The sequence below is a fragment of the Halichoeres trimaculatus genome, unplaced genomic scaffold (genome assembly GCF_033239565.1).
Source record: "Halichoeres trimaculatus isolate MK-OKI-2021-1 unplaced genomic scaffold, fHalTri1.1 fHalTri1_scaffold_2, whole genome shotgun sequence".
NCBI lineage: Eukaryota > Metazoa > Chordata > Actinopteri > Labriformes > Labridae > Halichoeres > Halichoeres trimaculatus.
Window position 1 is genome coordinate 35,025,013 of NW_027437180.1, and position 19,360 is coordinate 35,044,372.

General features: G+C 37.1%; 1 long non-coding RNA gene across 1 annotated transcript in view; it reads right to left on the reverse strand.

The window, feature by feature from the left end:
* Window positions 1-12,326: 12,326 nt before the first annotated feature.
* The window catches only part of LOC141801043 (uncharacterized), a 35,736-nt gene continuing 28,702 nt past the window's right edge, over window positions 12,327-19,360 (reverse strand). Inside the window, exons 2-4 of the long non-coding RNA XR_012599367.1 lie at window positions 12,923-13,024; window positions 12,739-12,818; window positions 12,327-12,638 (exon numbers count right to left, since the gene is read on the reverse strand). This is a non-coding gene — a long non-coding RNA (uncharacterized LOC141801043). The remainder of the gene's footprint in view (window positions 12,639-12,738; window positions 12,819-12,922; window positions 13,025-19,360) is intronic.

A 19,360-nucleotide genomic window follows, 5' to 3' on the forward strand; every position in this document is an offset into this window, starting at 1 on the left:
GGATATTCTTCACTGGAGCCACCATATGTGCAGCTTTGACCTACAAACACTTTCCATGTAAAGTGGAGCAGTTTGTGCGTGTGGCTACCAGGCATTACTTTCATTACAGGAGATAAATGGGAGTGGGAGTTTGGTCCAGAAAATGTGCAGAAGCAGGAGGAAATGAGTGCAGGGTTTGTGTCTGAGCAGCTACACCAGCCAGGCTCAGAAAACAAACCAAGTTAAATCACACCCAGTGGTCAGTGTGGACGATTAAAGAAAACTCATTCATTACATTTAAAGTTCCTGTGAGGAGTTTTTATCAGGTTATGAAACAGACTGATTTTATTACTGCAGCTGCTTTGTGACGGAGTCCAACAGCAACCAGACAGAAAATTTCTAGATGCTAAATTGTAATTCTTGTACGAAGTGCCAACAGGTTGGTTTTGGAGAGATTAAAGCCTGATTTATACTTCTGCGTTTGTGTAGCCCTTTTACAAAGCCACGTTTAAAGCCTGATTTAAAAGTACTAGTCCTGAAATAACACTTAAGTAAAAGTAGAAAGTACTCTTCTCAAAATCTACTCAAAGTATTAATTACTTTTTAAACAAGTGGTGTTTTATTGTGTTGTCATTAGCAGACACTCAAACAGATTTGAGGAGATGTTGCTGCCAGAGTGATGTCATGGTACTGCTGGATGTTTCCTCTGTAGAGATAAGTAAACTAGCACACATCATGTTCAAACATTGCTTCATCATATCACTATCATCAGCACCGAAGAAAAAGGAAAACATATTTTTAAAAGACTCAACCAGGAAACCAATTTAAGCTAATGTTTGATTGTTTAGCATGGTTTGAATGAGGGGCCAGTTGAGATACATTGCTGTAATAAATCACAAGTGTGAACAAATTTTGGATTATTGAAAAAATACAGTTCTGCAACATTATGAATGCCGGATATCTGTTAAAAAAAAAATGATGGTGCATGCACACATGCAGCGTTGTTGCTAGTATTGCAGAAAAAAATTGCAACCAGTCATAATGTGTGACCCCCATCGCCATTTGCATGATGCTCCAATGTGTTTGAGAGCAAGGTGCAAGAAGAAGACACGGACGTCCTTAGATAGATAGATAGATAGATAGATAGATAGATAGATAGATAGATAGATAGATAGATAGATAGATAGATAGATAGATAGATAGATAGATAGCACTCAAGCTAAAAGATGTATTGCATCTGGAGGCTGTCTCTATTTCTCCCTCTGTACATGAAAAATCTCTCCAGGTACAGTCATGGCACTTGTTGAGTATCAACTTAAGTATCAACCTCGTTGTGTTGGTATATTCCCTCCAGACATCTGTGCTTGCAGTGACAGAGTTTTCCTTCCCCCACTTCAAAGGCGTGGTCATAATCGGACCATCTTATTGGCTACAATATGCAGATGGAAGGTTTGAATATTGATTCAAATGGTGGGCATACTCAGTGGCGACTTGTGGTTTTAAAAGTAGTGTAGTAGTTTACATGGTGAAAATTGTACTCAAGTGTGAATAAAATTACACACTTGAAAAAAATACTCATGAAAGTACAAGAACCCCCCAAAAATCTGTTTAATTACGGTAACTTAAGTATTTGTAATTTGTTACCTCCACCCCTGCTGATGTGTACTTCCTCCAAAATCACATAAAGCAGTAACTGACACCAACTGTAAGCCCTGGGATTGGTTCAATGGACAGATTGCAATTCCTGCATTTACATCATTTCCAGAATTGCCGTTCCAGAATCACCATAAATTCCACCTCCTTCAACTCGAACTTGAGCCTGAGCTGCTTAGACAGTAGAAAGTAAGGCTAATTGTTACAGACAGCAAGCTGTGGAGTTTTGATGCTTAAACTTAATCATTGATTTAAAGATAAATTAATAGATGTGATAAACGAAGTGGTTTTCTTTCTGATATGTTGTTCATCTTCTCTCTCATTGTCAGGAGATGGCGTTGTTCATTCTCTATGAAGACATTACTGAACTCCTCTGTCAGAGTAGCCCCTCTGGTTTTATCTGTCTGCATTAATATCACACACCTTTGCTTTGGCAATGAGTAATTTCCCATCCTACATCTGTCAGGCTGCATCCCACCAGATCAAAAATACACAAAGCTGTTCACAGTTTTGTCAGCTTTCATCTTGGCAGCAAGTAAAGGGAAGGGACTCTAAACAAGATGGACATAAACATAACTAAAATTAAGTTCAGGCAGAGATGAAGTAATGTAGTGAAAGCGTCCCATGTGCTCTAATGTGCTTCTACAGAGTTTTTGGTGTAGGTCAAAATTTTCCGGAGCTCTTTTTGCCTTCTAGGCTTCCGTACTGGTCACACGAGTGAAAACTGTGAATTGGGACACAGGTTGAGAATATCTGGTACTGCTATTTTTAAGTTATATCCATACTCAAGCTTTAAAGTAATACAAAAGGAATGATGTCCCTCATTCAAATATGATTTCAGTATTTTGTAAATCAGTGGGCTTTCCTGGGTCCTTTTAGGAACGATTTGATGCAGAATATTGGATTTTTTTTTTTTTTTTTTTTTTTTTTTTTGTTGTCTTTCACGCACTGAGAGAAAACTAGCTGCAGGCTATGAGCAAAGGTCAGTTCTTTTGATGCTTGAAACATGCTGGTTCAAATTTTCAAATATGCTTAATTAAATGTCTGTGTGATCAATATAGCCACAAAATGATCAGAAGTCAGCTAAACCAGTTGTTCCCAAAATGGGGGTCAAGACCTCTGGGGTTAAAAAACAGTGGGAGGGTTGGAGATGCCTTTTAAAATCAAAAAGTACTTGTAAGTGGATATTTGAAGCATTATTGTCAAAATATAAAGAAATGTAGGGGTTAATTTAATGTAAAATCATGCAAACTGCAAATGTTTTGAAAATTTTTCACATTTCTTTTTTGCCACATTAACACTCGAGGATGAAAAAAGAATAAGAGGAAGCAGATCAGCAGCAGTTTGTCCACAAAGGTTATCTTTTTTTTTTTTTGGCAGATGAGCTAAATTAAAAACTCAGGCTCTGTCTTTTTTAATTGGCCTGTTAGTGTTTTTGCACTTCTATGAGAACCTTTGCGCGACACTACCTATGTATTGTTCGTGTCATGAACAAATGATCCCAGTATACATCAGCTGTGAGTGCTATAAATCCCCTGCAAACTGCCATTTACTGTAACATTAGGTAACATGTTATCAGCTGTTCACATAAGTCGACCTGTTTGTTGACAGAAAACAGCTTTTATCTCCTCCCTCCATTCCTCCATCCCTCTGTCTTCTCTCCCCGTCTTATCTACCCATCCTGTCTGGCTGTTAGTCGGTCAGTCAGCGTCTTATCTCGTCTCTTTAGATCTGTCCATCCCCCTTAACCCCCCCCATCCAAGCTTCAGCCGATGTGGATGATATAACCATCTGTGGACGCTCACCTGACCAATCAGCAGCAGGCTGTCAGGGTGATAATGTAAACCTCTCTGAGCAGAGATAACAGGCCACCAGGATAATTGGCCAGGAACTTACACACACACATACACACACACACACACTCAATGGAGCCTGGAGCACACGGTGAAACACCTCTCAGTTACCATAGGAACTTCACCTGAAGCCCCCTGTTTACACACACAGACATAGACAGACACACACATAAACACACACATCTCGGTGAATAGAGCACCCCCTCCCCTCATCCTCTGCACTTTGCTCAGATGAGATGCTCGCAGCAGAAGCAAACTTCAAACATTGGGAGATGATGTAACATCAGCAGGGCTGCTGTTAGCAACATGACCTGTGTGAGCTGAGGTAACAATAAAAACCCTTCAACCCTGCTGTAAACATGAAGTCTCTAAAGAGATTAAGAATTACCTTTAATTTAATATTCATATGAAGAAAAAAATGTGGAGGCCATTAAGATGTATTCTGTGATTTTTGGAGCATATTAAACCACTCGGATATTTATCAAGTTAAATTTAAACAGAGTTTTTGTTTGTTGTTTAGATGAGCTTTAATGCAGCAAACAGTTTGTTGAAGGTTTTCTGAGTTCACTCAGTTCTAATATGACCCTGTAAAACCCAACATCCTCAACCTGAGGGGGAAGTTAGAAATCCTGTTTGTCCAGAGTCAGACTGTGGAGTGTGATAGTTGCTCCCTCTTGTGGTTAGAAGTGCACACTACAAGTACAGACACTATTTTAGATTATGTTCCTGGGCTATTTGCCCAAGGGTAATCCATTCAGATTTGGTTATCAGATTGGATTTCCTGAAAATGGGTTGTTAAAAAGGTAAAGAAGAATTTTGAAATTAGATCACATCACGTGATCCAATACTAGTTTTTTTATCTGGATCAAACCATTAGTTTGTGTTGTTCAGAACTTTTCAGTAGGATTTGATTTGTTATTCATTTGTTGTGGCTCAGATGAGGGGTCACAAAAGAAATTAAAAATGGAAGTGGACATTTATGTTATTTATTTATTTTCAGAATAATAAAAGCACCACAATAACCACACGCTGGCTCTTCTACCTGTTGTTCTTTACAGAGCTGGTAGCCCACATTGTGATATATTGTCCCATTTAGAGCACTGGTAATCCTGATTTAGTAATCTCAAAAACTGTGTACTAGGATCAGGGTGATCCAATCCAACGTTGCTCTGAAAAATCGGCATAAAAATCAGACGGATTACCAAAACTTGGGTATAAAGAAATGGGATTTCCAAATCTGAATTTTTTTTTTATCTGGATTAAATTCTTTGAACAACTGGCCCCATGTTATTAAAATTTTGGTGCTGTGATAAAAAAGTTTTACTGAAAGCTCTTTGTTGCACAGAGTTAAAACATGAAGCTTACATTAAAAACAGCAAATACTGATTATCCAGATTTTTTTGTCTCTTGCAAATTCCAGTTGTATTAAGACCTGAGCTGAAGAATAACTTACATTCAGTGTGTGATTATGGGTCTTTTCTAACCATAGATTCACTTTAATATAAAAGTAGCTTCATTCTGACTTTACATACATCCTTGTTCCTTTTAAAATCATTTCAGATTTTTCCTAAGATAAAATCCTTATGAGCACAGTGTAAACCTTGAATTAACACACTTCTTTTGCACGTTATTCCCACTCCAATCATATATTAAATTATATATTGTCACATTATTGTTTGATGCTGTTGGCTTGGCTTTTAAGGCTACTTCCTGTGTTAGTCAAGCAGCACACGTGGTTTTCCAGGAAGTACAAGGCAAATTTCCTGGAAAGGGTCAGAATAAGGTGTGAAGCTGGGGAAATGGAGCAGCAGCAGCAGTGTGATGAGCAGGGGTGTAGCAAGGATCAGTGAGATGGAGGGTGTGTTTAAATGTTCTTGTATATTATTTCTTCATTAAAGCTTTATTGAACAATTTCATTTTAAAAGAAAAAAAAAAACTTTAATTTTAAACTCAAAGGTTGGAATTTTTAAAGATAACAGTGCTTGTGTTATAACATTCAGTGTCAGCCAAGAAAAAAACAAACAAAATATAAAATCCAATCCAATCCACTTTATTTATACAGCACATTTTGAAAACAACAAAGTTTACCAAAGTGCTGCACAGTAAAAAACAAATGAGCACAACAATAAACAAATTAAAATGAATTCAAATAATACAAAGAAAGAAAAAAGAGTCAAAAAAACAAAAGCGTTAAGACCAAAAAACAAACAAACAAACAAACAAACAAAAAACCCATAAGGATTCGGATCACACAACTCTCATGCTGAATTAAAAGCCATAAAAATGACAACAAATAAACAACAGAAAATGTTCAGTCACGATGAATCTAACAGATAAGAGATCACTTATTCAATATAAAAACAGAAATATTTAATCTGCATTCTCATTTACAGAGCACCCTCATACATTCTGTTGTGATTCTGTTAATGTGTGTGTGTCTGAATAAAAAAATGTGATTGTCTTTCTTTAGCCATTATTGATTGAATATTCATGCAAAGGTCATCAGACCTTGATAGTATGTCAAACTTCTACCAGATCACCAGGTGACGCTGGCTCAATGACCTCACCTGTTTGTCTCTTACACATAAAGTTTGAAGCCCATCGTCAATGGTGGCCATATTGGAAATGCTAAACTCAACCTAGCTATGTTTTCTTGAGTTAGGATAAGCTAAAGAGGCGGGCCTTTGGCCTCTTTGAAGACAGCTACAGGTTGCCCACCTGTTAAGTCAGTTATGCCCGCACACAAAAAATGTATGTTTACTTTTTTATACTAAAGTTTACTGTGGCACCTTGGGCTCTTGAGAATTTAAATTTCAATCCTCTATATGTGTTACACATATTACAGAATTGAAAATAAAGCTACCTTGGACTGAAACTTTGAAACACAATAAGTTGTAAGAAATTCACCCTCTTTACTGACAGAAAAACGAGTCCATCTGACTGAAACCCTTTCTGTAAACATAATTATTTTAGCTATATAAAAGATCTTTTTTCGGCTTGGTGTAAACTTGGTTTCCAGTCTTTCTTTAGCCACCCTCAAACTTGTGATCTTAAGATTCAGCTTTGCTTATTACAAAAGTTTGTCAATGTAGTAAAATGAAATCTGGCATCAACACCAGTGTTTTACCCTGAAAATCAACCTGATGTTTTAAAGATATTTCATTGTCTGGCTTTTATCCCATTCAATCTGGATGCTGGATCTGAAACAGAGCCAGTGGAAGTAAACATTTTAAAGATTCAGTACAGTGTCGCTACAAACATGTGCAAATTACAAGTTTTAAAGTATTGAAGTCGGACTAACATTTGTCGAACAAGAACAGAATAAAAATCTTTTCCTTAAAGCCAATTAATTTACATATATTGATAAAAAAGTAATGTTTTACAAAAAATGCTTAAAAAAAGAAAAGATTTCCTCATGAATCTTTTTACATATAGTCTCCCCTTTCTTGCACTAGCATCCCTGTAAGTGTGGAACAGTATGTTTTTGTCGTCCTCTTGTCTCGATGCATCCATGTGCACTGAACAAGTCAAGGTGACCTTGTATTTGTTTACACAGGGAGCTCTCAGCAGCAGCGAGATGCCGCTTTGAGCTCAACCTGTCCCTGCATGGCAGCGTTTTAGTGGAACCATTTGCACAGAGTCGCCCTGACATTAAACGCTCTCATATGACTGTTAGGAGAACAGGGAATACGGCGGTCAAAGACAGTGTCGCTCTCTGCTTCCAAATACACCTGAAGTAAGAAGAGAGGGGGGAAACAGTAGGCAAGTTCAAGTAAAAAATCAGAAGAGATAATTCCAGAAAATATTCTTTTTTTTTAAGAAATAAAATACAAAATGTACTTTCTTAAAGAAACAAAATACAAAAACGTATGACAGTGCTGTGCTCCTTTTAATCACTCTAAATACATTTTTTTTTAAATGTATTTTGAGTCACAGAAATATTTTCCCATGTCTGACAGTTGAATCAGTTTCCTGCATCAAGACTTTTTTTTTTTTCAACAAGTTAAAACCTTGGTGTCTGCACGCAAAAGCTAATCCTGCAGTAGCTAGATGAACATTATTTACAATTATACTAAACCGTCAGTCTAGATGCACCACTCTTAAGGCTCCACCTTCTGCCTCTCAAAGTATTTTCATACCAGAGGATCCAGGTACTTATAGTTCCTGGTACAACATTCCTATGAACTATACGGTTCCTGTAGCCCATTGATTGCGTTCCCACCATGGGCTAGAGACCCTGGTAGATTATGTAAATCAGACTAGTTTGTATAGGTTATATATAAAGGCAGTTGCAACACATAGCTAGACCAGTTAAGGGCAGTAAGACAACAACGAAGGCCATTCAATAAAATTGACACCATCTTTTGGAGTAGCTTTGCAATTAGCCTGTTAGCACGGGAAAGATTCAGCTTGTGCTATTTTCTGGTTGTGCTTGCTTTTCCCACCACAGGTGGATTTAATGATGCTTGAAAGGAGAAAAGTGCTATGTACAACCTGAAACAGCTTCAGCCAGAGAAACGTTGGCTCACTCTGCTGCTGAAACATGAAGACTGTAGAGACTGACTAGTGTTCTGACTTAAAAACAAGCCCTTTGATTGACCATTTCTTCAACAGTTTCAGATTATCATTAAGTACTTATCAGATGAGGATATTTTGGGCAACATATAGAATAAAACTAGGATGAATTCCTGGACTTTTTGTGCTTTTTGTAAACTGGATATCAACTGACACATTCAGCTGAAGGTCATATTCACACTATTAGGCTCAAAGAAGACCATTGTTTAGGGGTTATGAAACCAAGTCAGTCACAGCTGGGGTTCAACTTATTATGGACGGATTGTTATATAAAAACAATGTGGGTGCTCCACTAATCAGAAAAGTTCATCTTGCAGACATTGCACCTTTAAGTTCCTGGACATCTGGAAAATTCTACCCCACAAGCAGGGCTGTTTTCAGGAGTAAATGCAATAACTCAGAGCTAAATTTAGATCCAAGTTTCTGTGGTTGAAAAACACCTTAAAACACATTTACAGCATCAACATCAGACCAATCACGTCTTTTCCACCAGAGGGCAGCATATGCCAACAAACCACACACTCATTCACTGCATGTCTTTGGTTTCCTGTGCCCAGCTGATGATATGAGGCACACAAAGAGTTCAGTATTTTCTCTTGGACATTCAAAGAGGGGCAGATTTTCCGTCACTGATAAATCTGTGATTTCCCTGTTCACTTCCAGCAAAGCGTTGAAAGAATGATGAACCTTTGGCCCTAACAGGGAGTGCCAAGCAATAACATGAAAGCCAGTACCTTCTTGTATGTACATGCTTATAGTAGCTTCAAGCTGCTCATGCTCCACTTTGATAAGTCCCTCATTTCAGGGAGACAGCAAGTAAGAGTGTGACAATCAAAACCGTCCATGCAGGTCCCAGTGATCCAGCTCCACACTTGATACAGCTTCTGGCAACGCTATTCCTCACCAAAGCGCTAGTGATGTATCTGTTTGCTGTTGGGCTCCATAAGGAACAGTTGTAAGCTGACTCAGAACTTTTTTTCTCAAGGTAACTGTGGATAACCAGCCAACCCTCTTTGTCAACATGTTCAGTGGTTTGGTGCCCATGCAGACGATGGGAGCCGTGAAACCAGTGCACCTCACCGTCTGGGTAAACACGGGTGAAATTACAGCTGAGATGACCTTCTGTCATGAAACCTTTAACTTGGCCACAGCTCTCTGAGAAAAGAAGACACAAAAGGAGTTTTAGATTTTAGATTTTTAAGGCACTCAGCATCCTCATTCAACTTGAAACCAGCCAAAAACAAACAAACAGCAAACTGTCAAAGTTTTCATATAGCTAACATAAAGCACAGAGAAGAGGGACAAATCTATTTGATGCATAGCTAGGGCTGTATTTTAGTCACATGACTCGTGCTATTTTAAACTTAAAGAGGGGTTATTGTGTGATTTTTTTGGGGGCTTTACACTGTCCTTTAGTATCCATGCAGTGGCTTTGCATGATTTACAGCACAAACCAAACAATAAAAAATAAAATAAAATCCATATTTTTCCCACTTTCCCACCCTTAATTCAGCCTCTGTCTGAAATTCCTTGTTCTAGCTGCTGTCTCTTTAAGGCTCCCTGCTCCACAAACCCCCTTCACTCTGATTGGTCAGCCCTTTGGAGGCCTGTGGGGGAGGGGAAGACATGGTCTTATGCTTTGACCTCATCATTTTAACAAGATATCATAAAGATTTTGTACATATCTTGTGCTATGTTTAAAACAACCATTTGCGGCAGTTTAAAGACAGATTCAGGGATTTCTACAACATATGAATATGAAGAGGTTTGAACATCTGCACACATTTAGCTAGAACATCCAGCATATTTATTATACTTATTATTATTATTATTATTATTATTATTATTATTATTATTATTATTATACTTATTATTATTATTATTATTATTATATCAATGTCTAAAATATTGGAAAGCGGGAACATTTAAAGTTTATTAAACCACAACAGTTTTTCTGTTTGGCATCCAGGCTCCAAACTTCATCACTCCTTGTAGATTGACTTTATTTATGTTTTATTAGATGAATTTATTTACTTATTTTTATTTTTATTTCTATTATTATCAATAATAATAATAATAATAATAATAATAATAATAATAATAATTATTATTATTATTATTATTATTATTATTATTATTATTATTATTATTATTATCTATATTTATTATCTTTATTTATTTATTTATTTATTGAATAATAAAAAAAACTTTTCTTTCTTGTTTCTTTGAGTTTTTCTAAGAAATGAAAAGTGCTTTTTAGATAAAACTTATTAATTTATTTGCAAATTTTGAGAAGTGATGGCATTGACATTAAACCAGAGCCTTTGGTTGTATGCTTGGGGTTTAAAGTTTGCAGAAGTAGAACCAACAAGCCAGAGGCAGACACAGAAATCCTTACAGCTTAACAAAAGAAAAAAAAAAGCCAGATTGAGAGGATGCTTTGTCAGCAGATTGAGAGGATGGTGTGTTGGAATGAATCAGTGTAGCTCTAACAGCCTGCCTCAACAAGCTTTCAGGCTGCGCGCCACTGAATTTCACAGAAGGTGTCTCTCATTGGTTGGTTTGAACATGTGGTTCAACTGCTCCTGGTCAAAACAAATGTGTTGGCACTTGTCGAGGAAGGGTTGTGCTTTTGGTAAAACTGCAGCCCTTTCTTGTTCATTACATCCTGGTTTAAAGTAAAGGTTGCTGTTGAACACACGTTTTACAGTACTTGTAAAGAAGTATGAAACTGAGGGGTCTTGGTTTTCTCCCTCAAAAGCATCCTGCAGAGGTTTTTTGTTTTTTGTACTGCTACTGGTTTCATTTTGCAACTCTTATCTAGATCTGTATCTCTAGAAACAGAGCCAAAACTATGTTCAGCGGTCCAAACATATATCACATCCAAAAGCTTCTGTGAGGAAGATTTGTTTCCCATCCAATTTGGCCCTCACTTTTAGACAAAAAGTCGCACCCCTTCATTTAGCCTCAGATATAATCATTTTAAAAATGCTTCAGAATTTACTTTTATCGTCAAACTCTGGCACTACCCCCTGTGTAGTTTTCTGTTACTCTGGACATCCCTGACCCCCAAGTGGTCGTAAACACCAGAGCTGTTTAAAAAAGCAATAAGACTAAAAAACCAGGATGAGTCACCTCAGTACATCTAGTGGTGATGAGAGCAGTAGAAGACGCCACACATAACAGTGGCTTTACTTAAAGAGGGGGTATTCTGTTTTCCCATGATTTTAACATGGGTATAAAGCAACAATACTGGATGTTCATACTAAACGTGTGCAGATTTTAAAATGCGACATATTCATATGTTGTGAAGGAAAAAAAGAAAGAAAGAAAGAAAGAAAGAAAGAAAGAAAGAAAGAAAGAAAGAAAGAAAGAAAAAAAGACTTTCAGAGGGCTGGCCAATAGGAGGGAAGGGGGTTTGTGGAACAGGATGCCTTAAAGAGGCAACAGCTAAAAAAGGATGACCATAATCTGAAACCCCAAAAGAGGTCACCCTACATGACCTGTTGAAGAGATTGCAAAAATACCCAAAGATGCTCAAAAACAAAGTAGCTCTGCAAAGTATACATTTATCTTGATCTAATAAAAGTCCTTTTTTTCTTCAAAGTAAAAATTATTCTATAACCTAAACGTAAATAATGTCTCACAGCATTAATCAGTATATTTCTTTTGTGCAAAAATGTATATATGATGCCTTGAAATCTTAGTTGAACAAAATGAAAAAAAAAAAATCCTTTTTTTCAATTTTTTTTTTTTTTTTTTGTAAACAATAGAAAAAGAGAGGCCATTTGTTCTGACACATTGGCGTGCATGCTCAACATTAACAATTAAGGGGATTTTAAAATCCCCCCAGACATGATCTTACACGCAAAAGGGAGGGCATGTTAGGGCAAAAAGGAAAAAATGAGTCATTTCAGACAGAGGCTGAAATAAAGGTTTTCTGTTTTGAAACAACAGTGTGAAAATTGTACTTTCCTGTAAATTATTTAAAGCTAATAGGAGGATACTAGAATGATTATTACATATTTATATTTTTTAAAAATGTTCAAAATGAATTATTAAGTCAAAATAGATAAAAACACTAAACAAAGGGTTGTAAAAACAAGCATTCCGCTCAGTGTGATGAGCTTCTTTTGTTAAGTTTTAAAGGACTCAGTCCATATTTACACCCAACCATAGCAGCCAAAGTAAATGAGGAAGTAAATACATGCTGAAAAGCCATAACAGTGTTTGCTAAGAGAAAAAGATGTGGACTCTGACCTCGTAACTCCACTGTTGTTTTTCGTTCCAGAGTTCCTTTGTTGGACCGTAGTTTACACCAAAACGGCTTGGAGTTTCCACTGTTCATGGGATTTACTTTTTTGATAAGGAGGGACAGTTTGCCTTGTTGGTACGAGCAGTTAAAGCCACTTTCAGCATGCTTGGTGACCCCGCTCATTGTACATAAGGAATAGTTGTCTTGATACCACTCCATGTGTTTGACTGAGAGCCCGTGCTGGGATGAAGGCACCTCACAGTCAAGAGTCACACGCTGTCCACACGCTGCAGAAAACTTTGGTGTCACCTTCAGGGTCAACTCTACAGACAAAGATAAACAGTTTTCATGAGTTCTGATGCACAAGGTATCGTCTGCACAAACACATTTTACCTGTTCTGTTTGAGGTTACGTCTCACGTACCCTGTGTTGAAGGGGCAAATGCAGTCAGGAGCCATAGAAGAAAATGCAGAGTTGTGATCCCCATTGTCTTTCTTTTTTCCCTGAAACACAGAAAACCATCAAAGTAAAACAGGTCTCAGAGGTTTGAGTCCACACAGTCTTGGTGATCTCATGTTTTAACATGTTTGTAAGTTTTTGAACTCACCTTGAGGGAGTTGTCCTCACTCTCGTACTCAGCTCTCTTAAGGTGCTGCTGTAGTGTCCTTAATCATCCTTTCAACTTGTACCAGCACAATGTTAATGATTACTAGAAGAGGAAATAGACCATAGACTGTAAAAAAATAGGCTTTGAGCTTATCACTGCTAACGACTGCTGGAAAACTACAGGCGTGCTGTTAGAACATGAAAATGAAAGAAGATGGGCTTGTGAAATCCCGCTGAAAACCACAAAAAAAAAAAAAAAATTCTGACAGGCAGAGACTTGTCTCACTGGCTTTCATGTGTCACAACAGCTTCCTGTTTCTTTATAACACTGCAGCCAGCCCTCTATAGATCTCTAACATGAGAGTTGTACACTGTTCAGACTGAATGGCCGTAGCCACGGGCTAAATGCTGTAATCCACTTTGATCCAAAGAATCTTTGTCAAAGTCAGGGTCACAACAGTTTTATTAAAAAGACAAGTGGGTCACATTAAAGAGTGGGTGACTCTCATGGGAACCAGAACTGAAATCATAGAGAAGTGAGCTAAAAAGTGGAAAACCACAGGCACAAGCTGGTAGAAGAAAATATCTCTACAGACAAAACAATTGGCTTTAAGGGGTTAGAAAGGGTTAAAAACCAAACCAAGCCACATAAATACATTGGGACTACGCATAGGGTACTTGTATGAATCTAAAGCTCTATACATTCTGCAGAAACTCAACATCTCTTACAGTCTGCAGGATTTTCCTATGAAAATAAAATGCCAACTTTTACAGGAATAATCCTGCTAAATCATCAATTCTGTGTCTCTATACATGTGTGTCAGTGTCAGTATCTGCCTCAACCCCCTCCTCAGCCTGCATGTACACGTTCTGATTGTTTCAGGGCGATTCTGGGTAGAGAGTGGGCATGGTTACCTCGGCCAGTCACAGCACGCCCAGTGCTCAGGTGACTTTGCATGTTGATGATAGCGATTGGAAGAAGCTATCCCGAGCGGCTACGATAGTGGACGTAGCATGGAACAAAATGCCAAACAGACAAAGCTTTTGACTAAATGAGGGTGAAGCTTGGCTTCCCTTTTACTTGCTCTCTGGAACTTGCAGAGCAGCACAGGACGAAGAACAATGTGAGTTAGCTTAGCTAACCATGTATAAGGATATCCTGATCCAGTTTTTTTGACCTCCAATCCAATTTTTTCTGGATTTTTTTTGCCCATACTGGTCAGTCACTGATCCGATACCTTTCTGTGATAAATCCCGTACTCCGTTAGGTGATTCTGTCGGAAATGATGAATCATATTTGTTGTATTAAAATGAGCCCTGTTGGTACCTCCTGGAGGAACACTCAACACAAATGTTGAAGGCACTGTTTTACTATCATTGCTTTCCAAAGAGAAGTAGTCCCACACAGCAGACATGATTGCAATGTGGTTTCATTTACAGCAGCCGTAAAGTGTTATGGTGCTGAAACTGCGTGAAAACTGGAATGGTTCAATCAGATACCATCCAATCCTCCAAAAATAGCCATATGAGGTGCTGATACCCATCAGCTTATCGGATCAGGGGACATTAATAACCAGGTCTGTGTCAAATACCAGTGATTAGCTTGTGCTAACATGTCAGGTCAGGTACATGGCTCTCGAGTCTCTCACATGAAACCCAATGCTGAAGGTGGTTGCTTATGGTGTAAGGAAGCTGTCAAAAAAGACGTATATTTAATAAATGATTCGTCAAAAAAGACGTGCGTAATTAATGATTCGTATTCTTAATGTCAAAAAATTCTGTGTCAATAAAGTTATTTCACACAAAAATCTGCTGTCATATACGTAAGTCTGTGAAACTGGGTTTAGGTTACAGTTGTTTTTATACCAGTGCAAAGTCTTATGAATACAACTCAACTTTCTACGACTTCCAATTCTTCCCTACGAATACAAATCCAAGATTACGAGTATGAATCGAAAAGTGCTGAAATTACGTCACTGAGGTCACAGGTCGCAGGAAAAGCAATCGATCTCCTCTAATCGTGCATGCCCAAGCCACAGAGGTAAACATGGAGCGGAATACGGACAGAGACAACCTCCCAGGTGCAATTTGAAATCAAAAATACAAATCATTAATTACGCATACATCCTTTTTGACAGCTTTCTTACACCATAGTTGCTGGGCTAGTGCATGTGTTCATGTAGTCACTTTCATAGGCTGTAGGTGTGGGCTGCTGCTGGCACTGATCCAAGGAGGAGGAGCCTAGTTTGAATGTTGTATTAACTAACAAGTAACAAAAATTCCTTCAGAGCCTACCTTTAATGTATAGTTAATCATGATGTGAAACTGTGAGAGTTCAAAAAACACATTAAAGCACACAAGACTTAAAGTTATAAAAATGGTGCAGAAAGGGCAAAAAAATGGTGCGTTAAAGTTGTTCAAAATGCAAAACAAAAATATATTTGGGACTAAAAATGTTGTTTTGAAGGCCAGTGTACTCTCAAATATGAAATACAATCCTCTTAGAATCTAGATCCTCATCCTGCCTCAGAAAAAAGTACTGACATATTTTCCCCATATCGCCCCCTAAAGGGGGAAATTTTTTTCCCAGGTCAGAAGCAGAGTTTGCTGTTGTTTGATGTTTCTGCAGTATGCTAAGAGATGCTAGCCTTTGGTTATATTCACAGAAACAAAAGTGGCCCTCTTCAAGAAAAGTTTGGACACCCCTAAAGGAAGCGCGGGAAGAAAGAAGTGTGAGAAACTTAGCAGACAACCATCATGTAACCTAAGCTACTAACTGTAACAATCACTCAATTTAAAGTTTGTGTTTACTTTATCTAATTGAAAACCATCAAATAAGTGTTTGCATATTTGGGAAAGTAATCAAGCTGACTTGTACATCTCTGTACTTCAGGAGCTAGCCTCAAGCGGACTCTGGACGAACAGCAGATTTCAGCACTTGAGCATTGTCTCATGTTTTTAGTCTGGCAGTTTCCACATTTTTCTGGGGAACATCATAAAAGTGATGCTATTTTTGTCACTTATGTGCTGTAAATTGCAGATTTCTCATCCACTCAGGTTTTGTGCTTTTATGATGTTACAAAGGACTGAAACTATCATTATCCCCTGTACCTTTCCTATTATCAAAAACTACCTTAAGAAAAATGAAATCAACACTGAGTGTATCCCCAAACATCTCCTATTAATCCTGTTAACAACTGTTGTCAGTTTCTGGAGCCTCCCAGGTGCAGAACTGCATCACTGTCCAAAAACACATTAAAGAGCCAACTACTGCTCTGGATACTCTCTCAGTGCAGCTTAAATCACTGTTGTATTACTGCAGCTGCACAGCAACATTTTTAATCTCAGTCATTTAAAGTTTGAGAAGTTTAGGAAGTAAGGAGTCAGCCATGATGTAGACATGTTAAAACCTGTCAAACCCACACCTCCAAGCATGTATTTGTGTGGAATATGAAACAAAAAGTCTAAATAATATCACTTACAACCATTAACATCTATTGAACACACATGAAATTCAGTCAAACTTTGGAAAACGTCATACAAATCTTTCTCCTGTAAACTGAAGTCAGCCTCTCATATTCAAACCTCTCGTCAGCATCTTTTTAATAAAACTTGAACACACATTGATTTTCAATGACACGGCCTGCATGAGTGTTAACTAGAGTGCTGCTTGTGAAGTGTGTGGCAGGGACAAAGTAACTGGTGTTCATTTCCTTAATTAAGCTCTGGGAGACAAAGAGAGACAGCAATGCTGCCAAAGTGGAAGAGAGACTTTCAATCAATAGATTAATAAATCAATCAGACTTTATTTGCAGAGAACTTTTCAGACGAGGTGGTGTAACCAATAGGAACTGAACAGAAAAATGAGAAAAATAATTAAAACATTCAAAAATCAAGAACAAGAGCTAAAAATATTAAGACAGAGGTAATGAATAAAATAACAAAAAAAATAAAAAAATTGGATGAGTAATAAATAAAAAAAGTCCATACAATAAAATGAAATTGAGACAGTATCTAAGTTTTTAAAACGGACTCAGATTTAGACTTACAGAGGGGGGTTTTCTGCTTTACCATATAATCAATATACAAAGTAACCATGCTGGATGTTCATACCAAATGTGTTGGGATTTTAAAACCTCTACTTAAGTGTATGTTCTACAAACTCCTAAGTCTGTTCAAAAAATTGCACAACATCTCCATGAGAACACCAGGAAGAGAACATTTTTATTTATTTATTTATCTATGTATTTATTTGAAAAAAAAAAAGAGATAAACCTATTAATTCTTTATTTACAAATAAATGAATAATAAATAAATACAACTATTTATACGTAAATAATTAAACTTTTTTATAGATTCATAAATAATAGATCTTTATTTATTTTTTGCTTCATTACTTAAAAATCAATCAACAAATAAACATATTTATTTCTTTATTATTTGAAAATAAATAAACCTATTAATGTGTTCATTTATTAAAATATATTAATTATAAATAAATAAATAAAATTACTTATACATAAATGATAAAACTTTTCTTTGAATTTATAAATTACATATCTTTATTTTTCGTTTATTTATTTATTTATACACACAAAAAATTGATAAATATAAATGAAACTATTTATTTATCTATTGATTGATTTATTTCCTTGTTGATTTTTCAGTTGTTTGATTTAATCAGTAAATAATAGAAAGCCAGTACGGGGGTACCAAACTAAAAACACATTTGACACAAAACAAAGCTAACTCAGTTTTGTCAATCATGCTCTAATTCTCCTGTTGAAGTTGATTATCTTCTGCTCTACACTGAGCCTGCTCATGTTCACACTGTACTCATGTCAGCTCACTGAGCACTGCAGGCTCAGTGTAGAGCAGCCCTGCAGACCTCATTTCAGCTCTGTGGTGTAAGTGGTTCTTCTCTTGAACTTTCCCCTCCTTTGGGTGAGGACATTTCAGATCAGAACCTCAAGCTTCAAGAGCCTGTGCTGTCTGTTATCTGCTCTTTTAATCTGCAGTAAAGCTCCGGCCTTTGTATTGTGAAGTTGCTCAACCACAGACATTGACCTAGATGGCTTTATTTGCTTTATATATCAGTTAATTTTTAATCAAAGTAAAACCTGCCATTCGATTGAGGTTTTTTTTTATGACTGTGCACAATAATCCTGCCAGTAAACATTCCGATACAGCCTCTCTTACTGTCAGGGTTTATGCACTTCCTCAAATGTGTTGGTTTTCATCAAAAGGTCACAGCTGGCTCTGTGTACCCTTCACCAGCAAAATGCCTTTCATGTGACATAAAATAATTACTCTACAGACCAGGCCAACAACACACCTTAAGGTTAACAAGCTGCCATGCTGCATGAGCTGTGTCTGTACCTTCACCTTTAATGTCTCTGTAACTTTACCTTTGATCAAAATGCAGCAGGTCTGAGGAAAAACCTGAGGAGTTTTCAGCTGCTTTGCCAACCTTTCACTTTGTAAACATACATCATTACGCATGGTATGATTTTTAAATATGTTGCTGAGATAGTTTTAACCTAATCATTAAGTTACATCTTGAATTTCACACCTTGCTCTGATAGGTGTGAAGTCCTTCACCAAGTAAGTGTTGCAGTGCCTCATTTGAAAGATGGGATCTACTCCTGTGAAGCTGTTAAAGCATTTTTTTGGTGATTTTGAACAGTTAAAAAGGAAACAAGACTTTAGTCAGTATCAGATTACAATACATTGTGTTGTTGTTGGATGGTGAGTGAGAGTCGTTGGCAGTTATTATTAGCTGTTCGTCAGGTTTGACAGGTCACAGTACTTACAATAACAAGTGATGCTTTTCTGCCAACTCCATCAAAATGGTTTCCAGTTAAAGACCCAACCTTCATTGTTTTCACGCTAAACCTAAAGAAAAGATCTGGTCAAGATGTGTTTGCATAAACTATGTGAACAAAACCAGTTTCACCTGCATAGAGCTGTTCTGTAGGTCAGTGACTGGAAACAACAAAATAAAAGGTTATTAAACAAAGAAAAACAAATACTGGGCGATTCCTTATACACAATTAATGTAAAATTCATTCACGAGTTTAAAGACAAAGAGATAAACTGCTGCACACCTACACAAATTAGTCATCTGCCCATCCTTGCACAGGGATTACACTCTTTGTCTGTCTTGAGTCTGCACCTTGAGTTATTTTTCTATTCGTTCATTCATTCATTCATGCACTCGATGTCAGGAGCTGCAACAAATGTGACTTTTTTAAAGTCACTAGTAGTTTTCTCAATACTCCCTATGATGAACCTTACATCTTTGCAATGCAAGTTAACGGTGACTCAGCTTTAAAGAGGGGGTATTCTCTTTTTATAAAGGCTTTATACTGAGGTAGCTTTACATGATTTATAGCTGAAAAATAAACGTTTTTACTCGAGAAAAATCTTATATCAGCCT